This window comes from Sorex fumeus, unplaced genomic scaffold, assembly GCF_029834395.1.
Source record: "Sorex fumeus unplaced genomic scaffold, SorFum_2.1 ptg000002l, whole genome shotgun sequence".
In the NCBI taxonomy this organism is placed as follows: Eukaryota; Metazoa; Chordata; class Mammalia; order Eulipotyphla; family Soricidae; genus Sorex; species Sorex fumeus.
Window position 1 is genome coordinate 59,735,948 of NW_026606059.1, and position 18,173 is coordinate 59,754,120.

The window sequence follows — 18,173 nt, forward strand, 5'->3', positions numbered from 1 at the left end:
TTTGGGCAAGTAAAATAATTAAGAGAACAAAAGAATAGTGGAAATAAATCCCACATCTGAAGAACTGAACAAGCAGAATAAGTACTGCAAAAAGTATTCAGTGGTCATACCAAATTAGTGAGATACTTAAAGACATCTACTGGGTGGATAGGGGAAAACCAAGGTCCATGGATTGCTCATTACCACAAATCTACATCGGAGTGCATAATTTTATTAAAAAAAACATTTGTAATCGTGTGTGTGATAGCAAATGACAACCAGATTACCAAGAAAACTCCATCCTTCTGATGTAAAGACAATAGTAAAATTCCTAAAATATTTGCATAATTTTAGGGTAATGAAGTGCTCATGTGATTACAAATTAAAGCCACAAGATAACTTGTACATTTAGGGTAGATTTCTCTGTCAGTCTGGTAGGATAGTTTGCACATTAATAAGTTTGAAATGATATAAGCATATATAAGCTTGCATATTGCAAGTTATTATGAAAAAGAAAGTTCTACATCTTCAATTTTTTAATGAATAGTTATCCTACATAAATTAGAGGTTGAAGAAAAATAGAATGTTTCTAAATTAATGCTCCATTACATTGTAGGTTATTTGATTTAATATCAGGTGAATCTTCATTTAAAAGATGCAGCAAAACAGTGTTGTAGAAACCCTCACTGTTCCATAGATATGAACAGCAAATCAAGTTGTGCTTTGATTTGTGTCTGGTAGCATTGCTATTACCATGATTATCTTGCATTAGCCAGATACTAGCAGCAGACTGTACTGACTATGCTTTACTTTTCATGACTCTCAGACAGTTCCCATCTGGCTCCTTGTATGAAGGACAGAACATGTTGTGGATCCTAAGTTGCCTGCTAGTTCAAGTATGTTAATTTATGTGGGACAAAAGTAGAGATTAAATATTATATAATAGTTCAAAAACAACAAAGAGTTTTTCTTGTGAAACAGTTCTAAACTGAGGAACAGGTGAGAGTGATTTCCTTCATCTGAACAGTAATTGAGAGGTAGAGGCCAATCAGATTTGCTGTTTTCAACAAGTATCTTCCAAGGTCATCTGGAAATTGTACTCATTCTAGCATGCCTGAAGGGAAAGAAAGGTGGGGGGGAATTGTACCTCTGAGGGGAAGAAGAGACAGAGGAATCACTTTTCACTTCTACTTACATGCCATTGGCTAAAACTCAGTTGTGTAACACAGAGAACAAGGAAGAAAGGTGAACACAGAATGATAGCAAAGTACTAGACAAAAGAGGATAGTATAAATTTCTTTGGTAAGATCTGACTCATCTTCATCTTGGAACCACCTGTCTTGGGGGTAGATATTTCCAAATTTAGAAATGAAAGTTAAACTTTCCCAGTCCAAATTCAGAGAGCTGAGCTCTTTAAGGCTCCTTCCAGTTTCAAAATCACAGCATAAATTTCATCACCTTTTTTTTTATTGATAAAAGCTCTGTGCAATGCCTGGGTATATACTTGACCTATAGCTGCTCAGGATATCTTCTCTACTGTCCTTTGAAATATGATTCCATGCAAATACTAATGTTCCTGTGTACCTTAATCATACAACATGGGTACTAGAAAACAAATGTGCTAAATTCTTTTTTTTAAATTTTGTTGAATCACTGTGAGATAGTTACAAGCTTTCATGTTTGGGTTACAATCACACAATGACCAAACATCCATCCCTCCACCAGTGCACATTCCCCACCACCAATATCCCTGGTATGCCCCCCCCCCACTTTACCACTCTTCCCCTGCCTTCATGGCAGACAATATTCCCTACACACTCTCTCTACTTTTGGGTGTTATGGTTTGTAATGCAGATATTGAGAAGCTATCATGTCTGGTCCATTATCTACTTTCAGCACACATCTCCCATCCCGACCGGTTGCTCCAGTCATCATTTTCTTAGTGATCCCTTTTCTATTCCAGCTACCTTATCCCCTTTGCTCATGAGGCAGGCTTCCAGCTATAGAGCAACCTTCCTGTCCCATGTATCTACTACCACTTCTGGGAATATATCCTGAGGATGCAAAAAAAGCATAGTAGAAATGACATCTGTACCTATATGTTCATTGCAGCACTGTTCACAATAGCCAAAATCTGGAAGCAACCCAAGTACCCTAGAACAGGTGACTGGTTAAAGAAACTTTTGTACATCTACACAATGGAATACTATGCAGCTGTTAGGAAATATGAAGTCATGAAATTTTCTTATAAATGGATAGACATGGAGAGTACCATGCTAAGTGAAATGAGTCAGAAAGAGAAGGACAGGCATAGAAGCACTGTACTCATGTGTGGAGTATAAAACAAATGTGCTAAACTCTTAATTAATCTTATAATCCTATTCTACTTTCTGGTAGAATTGGTGATTTAATGTGAGTGTTCAAGTCTTTCTCTCAATGAAATATGCAAGCAAATACATGAAGGTGAGAATGTATGGGACTACAAGAGACTCAACCATCTTCAGTTCATAAACTAATATGATTTAGATGCAATTCTGAATTTGCATATAATAGGTGTATTTCACCTGGGATAGGTGTATTTTACCTAACAGTCCACACTATCCAGCGGAGTAGTTTGGTGACCTTGGAACAGGTAAGAACTTTGTGACCTCATTGAGTTTGTATGTGTGTGTATGTGTGTGTTTGTGTGTGTGAAGCAAGATAGTTTTTATTGACATTTACTTAGATGAGAGGAGAGACAAAGAGAAGGTGTGTGTGCTCCAGAGAGAACATGGGCCTCTCCAGAGAGGAAAAAGCAAAGAAGTGTGGAGACAAGTAAACAAAATACATGTTCAAGAGAGAACACAGGCTTGGAGAACAAGCCATGGCTATTCATACTTTTTAAAATACTTTTTTAATTCATAAAAGTAATCACTTAATCACTTAACTTCCCGTTAGTCGTCGATTTGCTCGAGCGGGCGCCAGTAACGTCTCCATTTGTCCCTGTCGCGTGCTAGTGTAGCCCAATGGCATCTCTTCGCTCCGGGAACATGGAGGGCCTCAAACCGATCGTTCATGACCTTGACAAAGAAGTCTGACCATCTGGTAGGTGGGCGGCCACGCGGTCTCTTGACATCCCGTGGAATCCAATCAGTAACAGCTCTAGTCCAACGGTCGTCTTTAAATCTCATTACGTGACCAGCCCATCTGATTTTCAACACCTTGGCAAATGAGACAGCGTCCCTGATCCTTGATCGTCGACGGATGTCAGAACTCCGGATTCGTTCTCTCATTTGAGTGAAACGTGTTATTCCAAGCATAGCTCTTTCTATTCTTCTTTGGGAGACCTGAATGGCGTTCTCATCTTGTTTGCGTAGGGCCCAGGTCTCTGAGGCATATGTTAATGCAGGAAGAACAGTGGAATCAAAGAGATGTGCCCGGAGCCGGAGGTTCTTCGTCCTCTTAGCTATTTCTTCGATGTTCTTGAAGGCGTTCCAAGCCGCTCTCTTCCTCCTGCGCAGCTCGGGTGCCAGGTCATTTGTCATGTTGACCTCTCGACCTAGGTACACATAGCTGTTGCATTCGGAGATGGTCGTTCCATTGAGAGCGAATGGGGCGTCAGGAACAAGGCTGTTTCTCATAAACATTGTCTTCGTAAGATTCAGCTGTAGTCCTACCTTTCCACACTCACGGTCAAAGTCGGCCAGCATTTGTGCCGCTTGGCTGATGTTTGGTGTTATTAAAACAATGTCATCAGCAAAGCGGAGGTGGTGTAGTTGCCGACCATCTATCTTCACTCCCATTCCTTCCCATTCCAGTCGTCGCATGATGTTCTCGAGGGTGGCACTGAAGAGTTTTGGTGAAATGGTATCACCCTGCCGCACCCCTCTCTTGACATCAACGATCACTTCTTTGTAGAATGGTGAGATCCTGGTAGTGAATCCGCAATACAGCTCACGGAGGATCCTGATGTATTGGGCTTGAATGCCCTGATTGGCTAGGGCTTCAATGACCGCTTCCGTCTCAACAGAATAAAAGGCTGCCTGCCTGACCCCTTGGGGTGTCTCTGCCGAGCCCCGCGAGCTTGTGCATGTTCTTGGCCAGGCTGGTGACCGGCGAGGCGGCCAGCGGGCGCGACGGGGACCCCGGGGGGCCCGGAGGGCTGCCCAGCCCGAGCCCCGGGAGGTGTCCGGGGCGCGCGGAGGCCGGTGGGCTGCGAGCCGCGCCCGGCGCGGGACCCGGCGCGGGACCCGGCGGGGGCCGCTCCATCGCCGCGCGCGTGGGCACCGGACGGGCGCGGGCCGCGGGGGTCTCGGGGTCGCGGGGGTCTCGGGGTGCGGGGGAGGGAGGGAGGCGAGGAAGGAGGAGAGGGGAGCGGGAAGGGCGGGGAGGGGTGGAGGGACTACTTCCACTACCCAGCCGTCGCCACACTCCAGGACGCTTTCCGGACCCGCGCGGCCGCTTGCGGCCGCGCGACACATCATAAGACACTAAATACCCGTCTTCTGGAATTGTCGTACCATATTTGATAGGGTTCAAATATGGTAACACCTACAAGGGTGATTAGAGGTCACCCCAAAAGCCTCTATACCTCTCGGAAAGACTGGCAAGCTACCGAGAGTATTCCGCCCGCACGGAAGAGCCTGGCAAGCTATCCGCTGTGTATTCGATATGCCAAAACCAGTAACTACAACTGGTCTCATTCCATCATAAAAGTAATATGGATGATTTTTATAAAATGTTAAGGGCCATAAAATAGTGTTATTACTATATGCTATACGTGCTTACATAGTTAAATCACATTTTGTCCAGTTACCAAAGGCTTTTTTTTTAAAGTAAAGATCATTTTCTTCTTCCATAATTTATACTAATGTGTAAAAAAATGAAAAGAAAAAGATAGACAAGCAACTTCTCCCCTAAGCCCACAAATATGGCATGATGATGGTTTATAACTGGGAAGCATTCCAGCATGGCCTACTGAGAGTGGGCAGTGATTAGGGAAAATAGATTTGGCTGTGTAGGAATCCAGTACAATATTGGTGATGGGGGGGAAACTGGTCAGCATAATGGAAGAAGGAGCAATTTGTAATTATTCTGAATCTCTAAACTAACAGTGTTTAGCCTTTAGGAGACAAAGAAAAGAAAATATTCCAGAATTCTGATAAGTACATTGTCACTTTGTAGGGTAGGGGAGCTGTTCGTCCCTTATCATATTCTATTCAGACTGCTAGCGTAAACATAGAATGGATGGATTTATAAGGAACATAATTTCTCATTGCTCTGGCAGCTAGGAAGTCCAGAACCAACTTGCCAGTAGTCTCTGCATCTCCTGAGGGTCACTTGCTGGTTTATAGACAGCCATTTTCTGATTCAATCTCACAAAGTGGCAGGCAAACCACGGTGCTCTCTGGGGTTTCTATTATGAGGACACTAATCCTGTTCATGAGCCCTTCCCCCTCAGGACCTATTAACCGTCAAACACCACCACATTGGGGATTAAGTTTCAACACTTGAGCTTTGGGAAGAAACAGACATGCCACCTCTAACAGCCCCTCAACTCTCTCCATATTCATTGTGGCTTGAAAGACAATACACTAAATTTTCTCCTCCAAACTTGCACATGCCATTTTATCCTCCCTACTCTGAGCACATTTCATCTACAGATGTCTATGCCATCCTGCTCCGTATGGGAATACTGGCAGAGACTGGAGGAAGGGAAGTGAAGTACGTGCCCCAAAACAATGAATCCTTGGATAGTTGGTCAATTGAAAGTAACAGTTCTGGTTAACACAGCCCTTCCCATGCTGCTAACTCCAGGTTTCTGTGCCATAGGTTTAGAATGATAAAAACACTCTCAGGTTTCTATCCCAAAATATTAACCTATCAATTTATGAACTTCCTACAGCCTGTTCTTTTTATCGGTGGTGAGTGGGGTCGGGGAATCTACCGAGTAGTGTTCTAAAGTCAATCCTGTAATCATGGAGGGTCATAATCCAATCTAGACTCCGCATGCAAAATATAAACTCCAATCCTTTAGGTTTTTCTCCCAACCCTCACTATCCATTGCTAAATTGGCCTCAAATAACCCATGTAGAGAGTGACATTTGATTTAGAGTAGCCCCTAGGAAAGGGCTACTAGGAAATAGTACAAATAGCTACTTTGTATCAGTCAATTCTAGTACACTACTTAGGCATGCATATTGTGCTGATACTTATTTTCTAACAAACAATATGTAAGCTCATTATTTCCAGTTATTTGCAATAGTATTTTTCATTATTTTTTGAGAGTACCTTTTGGGTGTGGCTATTTTGCATTCATAAAGGTAACTAATTTCGTAAGAAGCAAGGGCCAGAGAGATGGTGCAAAGGTAAAACACTTGCCTTGCAGGAGGCGGAACAGCAGGCAGCACCTGGAGAACCCCTGAACAGCACCTGGAGTTACCCCTGAGCACAGAGCCAGAAGTAGACCCAGAGCACCACCGGTGTGGCCCAAACACGAAGAAAGAAAAAGAAAAGAAAGAAATTAGAATTATCAGATTCACTCACTCTGCAGAGCAGACTTAAAAGGGCACTTTGGACATCGGCTTTAATGAAAGCTACTGAACTGCTCAGGAACGGTCTCCTGCCCTGTGCTTTTCTGCAAGATAAGTGAGACGGAGAGTTGGAGAGCTTCCAAAGTGCTGTTTTAAAAGCCAGGCTTCTCCCTCCTCTCAGGCCATTTCCAACCAACACATGTGAACAATCTGAGCCTTGCCAGTGTATTTCCTGGCAGACACAGCATGTGTCAGTTTTATTGCTCATTCAGACTTGGGAATTGAACTGAATGTAACAAATGCTCATTGAACCACAATTTTATACACAACTATTTTTCAGGGACTAATGAGACACAAAGCTAAATTATTTTGATATCAAGAATAAAACATTTGGAATGTAGAAATTTTTTTGCATTGAAATATAACTACTAATTGGTATATGGCTATTAGTTTGCAAAACTCTACTTAATTGTCATTCATTATTTCATTCTATTAATTTTCAGTAAAATGGTATAGAGGAAATATTATTTTTATTTTTATAAATGAAAATCACAGAGACTCAGAGATATTTGTATGAAACTCAGAATCATACAGTTAATAACTGGAACAATATCTTGAATACGAATGCCTGGTGCCAAATATCATATTCATTAGTAGAACCCTTAAAAATAACAATAACTTCACTCAAGTCAAAACAGCTGAAAAATATGATCTTTCAAAATGTCATCTGTCCATCTAATTCCAATGCCTTCTCCCTTTGAGTGGTTTCCAGAAGAAAGACATAATTATACCATGTATTAACTACTGTAAGAAAAGTTATAAAGAGAGGTGGTTATAAAGAATTATAAAGAGAAAATTTTCTTTTCTGAAATTTTCTAACATATTAATAGTTTTAGAAAACATTTCTTAGACATGATGAAGTTAAAAAAATACAATTTGCTTTAGTACAAAGGGAAGAACAGAGAAATCTCCCTATTGTTCAGTCCTATTGGATGCCCACTTATCCATAAATAGAGACCGAGAATACTAAAGTGTTTTGAATGCAGTAGGAAAGATCATGAACTAAGGAAAAAGGAAATGATTTCTCTGGTTAGACAAAGTATCCTTTGCAATATGATTAATCATCTGCTTCATTAATTTTATTTCAAGTTGTTACAAAGAAATGTTTCTTTTTTTTTCATTATCACACATTACTAGTGTAAACAGTTGCATAATATGCTGGAGGGTAATTATACCCCAGATATTTCCTGTTTAAGAAAAAGGGGCCTAAAATAGAAGAATTAAATAACTGGCATTGTAATAAAACTAGTGATCTCTCTGCTCCCAACAAAAAACTGCTCCTGGGAAAAGCCAGTTGCTTGTCCTTTTCCATCAAATTGCAAGTGATAAATGGTCTAAATTCTTTATAGAAAAAAATAAATCTCAAAGGACCCTCTCTCGTGCTCTACTTTCTTAAAATGAGAAGCACAATTTTCTTTTTAGCTTAAATGACCACATCATTTATATCTTGAGAAGCAAATGAAATTTCGTCCCCAAACTGAATACCAATTCTTAATGGAAAGCTTCATAATTAATGAGCAGAGCAGGAAGACTTTTCTACAGGTCATCCTTTATGAAGATGAAATTTGCCTGGAATAGCAGCAGAAGGATGGCAGAAAAATAGCTTTAACTTTTGCATATTCTTGTTTTATTAAATTTATTTGAAATCAGGAAGTTGTCACAGTGTTACAAGAATAATGAACCAAATAAAATGAGTGTATAGATTCAAGATCCAGTAAGCAAGAAAGACATAACGATGCTTCAGTATAAATATAACCACAAAACACATTCTAGTCTTCCTTCTTAGATTCTGCAAATTCTCTTCTAGCCTGACTTTCCTTCCATTGTGTGAAAAGGAAGACAATTCAGTAAGTGAAATATCTATCTTTGTGACATCTGGTAAGTCATTCTCAGGTGTTTTCCTTTGTTTTTGGATGAGTTGAGAGCAGACAAATCTCATTTTTCTCGAGCTATGATGTTCTACATGCTAAAAGGCAATAGTGTCAGTAGTATTCTTCCTCATAGGAAAAGTGATGTTTTTAGAATTTTCTGAATTGTCAAATATAAAATTTTGTTAAATATAAAAATTTCGCTTTGTGAAATATAATGATTATCAACATAATGATGTTTGTGTGGGTCACTGTTGTTCTAGTTCCCGATCTCAGATCTTGTTCTACATTTAGCAGCAGTAAAATTTCATACTTGTAGACGAGCTGAGTCATGGACAATTACCCATAGCGAAGGCTGACTATCATTGCTGAAACAAAGTAAGATAGACTGTTTGGGGACCAGAGTGACAGCATAGCAGGGAGGGTACTTGCCTTGCACACTGACCTGGGTTCTATTCCCATCATGCCATATGGTCCCTTGAGCCACCAAGGAGTGATCTCTGAGCTCAGGAAGAGAAATAAGCCCTGAGCAAATCCAGATGTGGTACAGTATAGCCCTCTCCCCCACTCACTCTCTCTCTCTCTCTCTCTCTCTCTCACACACACACACACACACACACACACACAAACACACAAAAAACCCTTAAAAATTAAGATAGATCATGCGCTTGGAGTGCAAGGTTTAACTATGAGTTGATTTTGCCTAAGAGCAGGTGATGTTGTTTGGAAGAGCCATTAGTCGAGCTCAATTAGGACAAATAGTCTCTAAAATTCAGATCGTCTCAGCGAGACTTTCTACTGGCTTTGGGAGTCACAGATGTGATATGTCATTGTCAGAGTTCTGTTTACAACTATCAGTGTTCTGTATGCCACCTGCAGGGATTTTGTAAATCCACACCTTCATTTAAATAACTACATTTTTTGGTATCACTAGTGTTTTATACAATCTTTCACAGTTATAATTAGTAAACACTATCACTTGATCACTTGACATCCTGTTACTCATGGATTTGCTCCAGCGGGGACCAGTAATATCACCATGCGTACCTGTCATATGCTAGTGTAGGCCAATGGCATCTGCTCGTTCTTGTAAACACTATATGTAGAAATAGTAAAAATGAAATAACTGTTTCATTCTAAAATTTAAATAACTAAAGATTAATTTTTGACATAAACACTAATAAAACTCTTTTACATAGTCTTTGAAACCTGGGTGGGTATGTTTTATCAATATACCCTTCAATCTTCCCAGCATACTCTTCTGATTATTCCCTTCCAGTATGGCATAAGTCTCTCAGTTTTGCAGTATCCAACTCCTCACCAGGACTTCTCACAGTTTTTCTGCAAGCAAGTCTCTTCCTGATCTTTCTTTCCACATTACTTTTCAATCTTCAGGTTTCATACCTCAGCTCAAGATTGAAAAAAAAATGCCCTGTTCCTAGAAAGAAAACAAATTTCCCTGTGTCTAAAATCGTTGTGCATCAGTCCTTTGGATGTCCTACTTGGTGACACAGTTTTAAACCATTTTTACATGCCTTTGCTGTATGCATGTTTTTCCCAATAAGTGGAAAGTTTAATGCAGAGATTCCTCACCCAGCATTTAACTTGAAATTGGGAGTCTTGCACAGATCAAGCAACAATACAGGGTGGGACACAAAGTCATATTTTGTTCCAGGAAAAAGAAGAGACAATTTTACATTGGAAGCAAATAACTCTTCAGGTAGGGAAATACAAATGAGAGTGATTTTAGAGCAGGGGAGTTGAATTTCAGTATTCTCAGTACCCCTAACCTATGATCTAGATATTTGATTTGTTAAGAACTTTTTCTAAATTCATAGTTTTATATATACCCTGATAACTATGTATTTAACATTGAAGTAGATCAGAAACTATCAAATAAATGCCATTGGAATCATCTTCAATATCACCAGTGATATTTAGGCAACAATTTGGAAAAACCAAATAATGGATTGACATTTCCAAAGCTAAGCATCTGTCATATTACATTTCTAAACAAAGAAATTAAAGGAATCCCTATGCTTACTAAATGCGTAGTTTAAATAGATTTTAGGGTTCCAAACTGTATTTCCAACATTATTTCTCACTATTATTCATCATTTACCCTCTGTTCCTGATAAGTTTAGTTCTTGTTCTTGTTCTGATCTCAGGCTTATGCTATTATGTTTTTTAACTGACAATGCCATTACTCTCACTTTTTTCTGGATAAATTAGCTACCTTAAATATATCTTCTTCCTTAAAGTATTCCCTTCCAAACAGAACAAATGTTTAATGTCCATTAGACACAGGACCAACCAGAAATATATCACTTTTGTTGTAAAATATATTACTCCTTACCTTGAATTATTTCAACTTATTTTACTATGATAACATCAAAAATAAACTATCAAATAATTAAAGTGTAGAGCTATTATGAACCTGGGTTTTTACCCTATTCATATTTTAATTTGACAAAAGCCCTGAAATAATATAATGAAATATACAACTGAAAAAAATGACTGACAAGTTTCATATTAAATTCAAAAAGCTTTCTCAGTCTGACTTTAAGAAAGTAAAAGAGACCATAAGATTGGCAGAGAACTTGCTTGCAATAATCCCAGACATCCAACATTGTTCTCTGAGTCTACCAGAAGTGAACCCTCATCACTGAGCCAGGAATAAGCACTGAGCATCACCAGGTGTGGCCCAAAACCAAACAAAAACTCTAAAACTTCATCCCAAGTGTAACAGTTTCCTCTCTTCTTCTTCCCCTCCTCTTCCCCACTTCTTGCTCCCCTCCTCCCCCCTTTTCTGTTCCTTCTCCACCTCCTCCTCCTCCTTCTCCTCCTCCTCCTCCTGCATCTGCTTCTTCTGTTTATTCTCTTTCTTCCCCTTCTATTTCTTCCTCCTCTCCTTCTTCCTCTTCTTCTTTATTCTAAATATATTACTAAACCCAAGTTCACTTGAAGATCAGTATTCAAGGGACAACAGTTGATGTGAGAAAAACAGATTTTGTGGGGACTAGAAACTTGAGAATTTGTCTGATTTCTCTCTGCTCAAAACCATCTTGTTTGCATTTCCCTGAGAAAAGTTTTTTCTAATTGTAAAGAGAACAAGGAAGTGCAGTTTGATAAAAAATTGCTTACAGGTTGGTAAACACCAGTGTGATAAATAAAGTAATCCTTGAAGTACAGTTTTGATGCAAACTGAAAATAAAGGTCTATGATTAAGGCTTTTTACCTTTTTCTCCTTTAGTAAAAGATAAGGAAGCAATTCTCAATATTCTCAAATATTCCTGTACTGAAAAAATTTCTGGTTTCTAATATTGATTTTTAACTCTTAATTTCTTTGGACTGAATTCTAGTAAAATAAATAGGCCTCTGCCTTAGGCATTTCTATAGAGTAACAATGTCAAGATGGGGATGAAGAGCAAGATTTGAGATAAATATGTTGGACCAAAAGAAGATGAGAAGAGACATCAAGAAATGCTTCATTCGACCTTGGAAGTGAAGAGTATCCATGATTAAGATAAAGCACCGTTTTGATTATATTTAGGAAGGATTCCTCAAAATTGAATGCTTCTGTTCTTAGAGAATTTATTTGTTTTGTTAAATTTACTTTGAAGTAACATCAAATAGAGGATAATAGTTCTAGGTAATTTCTATTCTTGTGAATCAGTTACTCATATTTCAATTCCATTAAGCGATCTTCCTAATGAATACAGTTGCTGAGAATCTGGCCATGATTTACTGTTTGTGCTCTACTGCCAAACTAATCATGCTCAGAATGCTCCAAACCACTCTTCTGCTGAAAAGTCATTTGCTGATTTTCCTTGTCTAACTGAGATGAGACTTTAACTTGGCATTTCATATCTTTGATGGTCTAGACTCAACTCACATGTCAGTTTCTCCTATTCAGGTTCTGATAAGCAAACATATTGCTGGGGTTCGTTCTAAAATCATTTGATTTGATGGATTACTATGAATAATATTGTATGAGTTGTTGACATTTTAAAAGCAAAGGGTAGCACATGAAAATCTGGATGTGTGTCCTGAAAACACTAAGAATCTGTGGGAACACACGGTCTTCAGTCATCACATATGGCTTGTTTGGTGATGCCAGGGACCAAACCAAGTGATACACATAAGCAAGGCAATTGCTCTGCCACTGAGCTGCATCTTCAGTCCTTGGGTCTTCATTCTTGTGTGATATTACTCATCAGGATCACCAAGAGGCAGCTTCTTTCTTTGGATGGCCAGATCTTTCCAGTTCTCCTCAAAATCCATCTTTCCCTATGACTCTTGTACCTTCCAGTCATTTTCATTTTCTTTCTGGCCTCTGCACAATTCTGCATTTGAGACCCCCAGCTCCCAAATACTGAATAGTTTTTGTTAGTCTAATTAGCTTGCTTCCACTGAATTGTTTGAATTACTGTGACACTATGAAGTGATCCTTCACATTCTACTTCCTATTAAAGGCCCATATCTTTTTTAATATTCTTGGTCTATCTTACCGTTCAGATCCTTTCTTCATGCTTTATGATTCTTATCAGTTATTTTAAGGAATTGTATTTGTTTATTTATAATATGTTTAACTAGAAATTCATTTTTGTTCCTTCTTGAGCTAGCTAGCTATTTATAGATGACTTGGAGCACAGCCTTGCCATCATCCCAACATAACTTCAGTTCTCCACTCAGCCACTACTAACTTTGTACTATGAAGTGTAAGTCTTTTTAGCTTTGAAAATATTAGTTTCTTTGTCATGTGAAGTTATTCAATTAATAGTATTTTGTGAGGGCTAAATGAGACAATACATGAAGAAAACATATATAGTGCATTTCCCAGTTCCTAACACATGCTAAATTTTGACCATACTAACTTTCATTATTCATATGACAGCATTCCTGACATTTATTTTTACTATACTTTTTAAAGCAAAGAAACTTTGCAGCTGAATAATCAAAAGGACAATGACCCAGTCTTATTTGCAGCCTATGAAGCAAGCAGCAACAAAAATCTTATTTCATCTCTTTTACTAGATAGTTAAACATTAATATTTGACATTTACATAGCACCTGCAGAATGTAAAACAGCTGGGGTTGGTGTTTCATAAAAGAACCCTCAAACGTTTCTACCTTGAGGACAGAACTCATTAAAATCAAAGCAACATGACATTATCACCCTCCTTAAAGGAATGGCACAATTATACATTTTAACAGAGAAACTAGGCATAATAGAGCAATAAGAAATTATCTACTTCTTGTATAAATTTTTCTCAGCCTATTACTCCTTTCTAGAATACCACCTATAGAACATATCAACTTTCCTCAGAAATTAAATGATCAAAAACATAAAAAAATCCCATTGTGTGGTTCAATATAAATTACTAGCACCTTGCCATCTGGACAGATAATTGAAGAAAATGTAAGATGATAATGTACTTATTTTCCCAAGCACTGGGATTCTATATATGATCCCAAATAATTCAATGAAGTAGGTAGGTACTAGTAGAATATTCAGTTTATACATACAGAAAATAATGCTTAAAAAGCTAAATAAATAGCTCATTGCTATGCTGGTCTATAGAAGTGCAATCACTCAGGTAGGGAGACAATGGGATGGAGAGAAGTAGAATGGAGAGTTCTCGGGAGGGGACCCTGAGGCAATGGTGGAGGGAACAGTCACTCTGGTGAAAGATGTGAGGGTCAATGGAACCCTATCACTAATGAGTTTTGTAAATTATGTGATTAAAGGCCCTCCCGTTGATCGTCGATTTGCTCGAGCGGGCCCAGTAACGTCTCCATTGGAGACTTTGTTGTTACTGTGTCTGGCATATCGAATACTCTCGGTAGCTTGCCAGGCTCTCCAAGAGGGGCGGAGGAATCGAACTCGGGTCGGCCATGTTGACCGCTTGTAAGGCGAACGCCCTACCCGCTGTGCTCTTACCATCTCACACCTCAGAGACTGGCCCACATTCAAAAGAACAAAAGCAACCGATGCTGGCGTGGATGTGGCGAGAAAGGGACACTCCTTCACTGTTGGTGGGAATGTCCACTGGTTCAGCCCTTCTGGAAAACAGTATGGACGATTCTCAAAAAATTAGAAATTGAGCTCCCATTTGACCCAGCAATACCACTCCTGGGAATATATCCCAGAGAGGCAAAAATGTATAGTCGAAGTGACATCTGCACTTGTTTGTTCATTGCAGCACTCTTTACAATAGCCAGAAACTGGAAGAAACCTGAATGCCCAAGAACAGATGACTGGTTAAAGAAACTTTGGTACATCTACACAATGGAGTACTATGTAGCTCTTAGAAAAGATGAAGTCATGAAATTTACATACAAGTGGTACAATATGGAAAGTATCATGCTAAGCGAAATGAGTCAGAAAGAGAGGGATAGACATAGAAAGATTGCATTCATCTGGGGGATATAAAGTAACAAAGTATGAGATTAATACCCAAGAATAGCTGAGATCAGCACCAGTAGGATTACTCCATAACTTAGAGGCCAGCCGGGTATCCTAGAGGAAAGGGCTGTTCAGATAGAGAAGGGAGCACCAAATAAAGGATGTTTGGAGGATCCTCCCAGGAGGGGAGATGCATGTAGAAAGTAGACTATGGACTGAACATGTTTGACACTCAATGCCTCTTTTGCAGACCACAACACCCAAAAGGAGAGAGAGAACAAAGGGGATTGCCCTGCCACAGAGACAGGGGGGATGGGGGGATGGGGGTGGGAGGGATATTATCCATGGTGGTGGAAAATGGGCACTGGTGGAGGGATGGGTATCTGATCATTGTATAATTGAAACCAAAGCACAAAAAATTGTAAATCTACAACTTTAAAAAAAATAAAATAAAATAAAGGGAAAAAAATATAAATCTTAAATAGCTCATTGCTATATAACAACTGAATGACAGAGGTGAAGTGCTAACTCTCATTTCTTTGATTTTAGAGTTCCATTCTATTCACTATGTTCTGTTACATACTGAAGGGACTCCATGGAAGTGTCTAAACAGATGGAAGGAATTATTTAAACAAATATTTAAGATATATAGGATTGTTGCTAAATTCCATTTAATTTAAACTAAAGAAAAAGTTTATATCCTGAACATAAAAAAATGACTATTATAAATGTGATTCTTACTAAATGCTACAGTTATGATCAAATATAGAACTTTTTTTTACTTTACTGAGGGCAAATAACTTATCTATGAAAAGTTTATGAATATGGAATATTCCTAAATATTATTAATATTTTAATCATCCAAGATACCATATAAATAGAAAATTAATTTGAATGAATCTTGCTATAATCTTTTGAAGTACTTCGTTTTAAAATATGTTAAGAGAATGATCAATCTTATGTCAACTTGGCACAATATTGAGACATATAATTGTAATTTAAATCTAAAACAAATCCAAGCATAATCTCATCAGCATGTATATTTGAAAATTAGAGAATTAAACTAATTTTTCCTTTTAGGTTGAAAGACTAGCATTTGATACATACCAGTTATTTGTACACATTATAAATTATCAAAACAAAACAAACCTGTGATGTCAGAATTATTATCTTTAGAAGTGGAAACTGAAACAGTACCAGAAGAAAGGATTTGCTGAAAAAAATATGACTTATAAATAATCAATTTAGCTATTCAAATTCTGGTCTCTCAAATTCCCAGTCTCATAATAAACTCAAGGCCAAGTATAAGTCACTGTCACTGTCCTCCCGTTGTTCATCGATTTTCTCGAGCGGGCCCAGTAACGTCTCCATCGTGAGACTTGTTGTTACTGTGTTTGGCATATCGAGTACATCATGGAAAACTTGTCAGGCTTTGCGAGATACTCTCGGTAGCTTGCCGGGCTCTCCGAGAGGGGCAGAGGAATCGAACTCAGGTTGGCCATGTTGGCTGTGTGCAAGGCAGACGTCCTACCTGCTGTGCTATCGCTCCAGCCCAAGGCCAAATAAGTGTACATAATTTTCTTTCCAAATTTTGAAGGTTGATATTTTAGAAATTTAAAAACTAACCTTCAACATGAGATTTAAGCAGCAACCAGTGAAACTACATAACGTGCCTGTCAAGATGGTGGGGGTGGAGTAGGCGTTGGGATGGGGAGAGTGTCTGAGGACATTGGTGGAGGAAATTGATACTGGTGGAGGGAATGATGTTGAATTATTGTATTCCTAAAATGGAACCACCAGTGACTTTGTAAATAACGGCTCTATAATAAAAAATTTAAAAAAAACACTTTTTAATTGCTCATGTATTTTCTAATTGCTAAGGAAAAAAGATCGAAGAAAGGAAGGTTTTAAAACTACCATTATTTCTATTATCAAGACTAGTGAGTACATTTGTTACAAATGATAAACCACTTTTTGACTTCAGAAAATGTGTCAATAGATTTTGGGATGAAAAAAGCTATAGTTACAGAAAGCAATATGGAGCTGAATGTTATTGAAAATAAATCTCTACTTAATGAAGCAAGTGGCTGACTTACTCAATGAAGATCTAAATTATCTTATTTTTGTTGTTATTTTCTCTGTCTTGAAAGTGCAGAGACAGTGAGAACTTCGGAGCTCTGAAATAATATCTGAATAAAGAAAATAATCTGAAGTTTAAGATGAATAGGCCTGGGACAATGTAAATCAGCGATAAACTTCTAAGGAAATGGGAGTTGAGATTGCTGGAGTATATGAACTTTTATTGAAGCTGAAGGCTGGTGGGGTCTCAGAAGCTCTGTCCATAGACAGAATCAATCAGCGGTCTAACACCAAACACTGGAGGCTTATAGCTGATTACTCTCCTGTCTGGAGGTTACTGCCTTGTACTAACATCAGGTTCATGCTTCTCTCTTATGTCATTTACCAGAATGGAAGGAAGCTTATGGCCAAAGGCATCATGTGCCTTGACTAGTAAAAGTTAGAATGAAAATTTAAACTTGAGCCTTTGCTCTTAATCCCTTTTTATAATGGTACTGCAGTCATTTTCACACTTCCCCACGTCAGACACCATTACATTGATAAGTCATATATTTCAAAATGTATTATTTTGGAAGTTTTCCATAATTCACATCAATGCCTGAGATTGAGTAGTTTATGGCAAAAAAGTTGGATATAGCATGGAACTAACATCCTCTAAGCTACTTTGGGAGAAATCTCTTTTCCCTAAATAGCCTATAATAAATAATAGAGTTTCTTCATTAGATATAAGTAAATAAAATCTCTAAGTCAGGGTTCTAGATAAATGGTTATGATGGAACTTGAAACTATTTATTTTGTGTGTCAAGTATTGGGTAGCTACTTGAAACACATGGTATTATGTTTCTGCCCAAAGATGTCATCTCAATATAATCAAGCAGAGATCAAATGAATCAAGAATACAGGAAGAAAATTTCTATATACTGGAGAGAATTAAAAAGTAAAAATTGAAATGCTTGATAACTTTGGCTTTTAACATTTGCCAACCCCTTAGTCAACCAACTTTTCAAAGACTTTCTACATTAGTATTTTTAATCAGTGTTGTACTTTCTGGATAGATATGTTCCTGTATCTCACTCCTCGTAAACAAGTTCTTCAATATAAATACTATAAAAAATTTGTCCTGATACTAATCCAATTGTAGGGATATAAATGCATGTATGTACACATATGTGTGTTTATACATATGAATTTGTACACATATGTATTCATGCTATAATAGTATCATTCCACCTCCTAAGTATGGCACTTTAAAATGAAAGCTGAGCA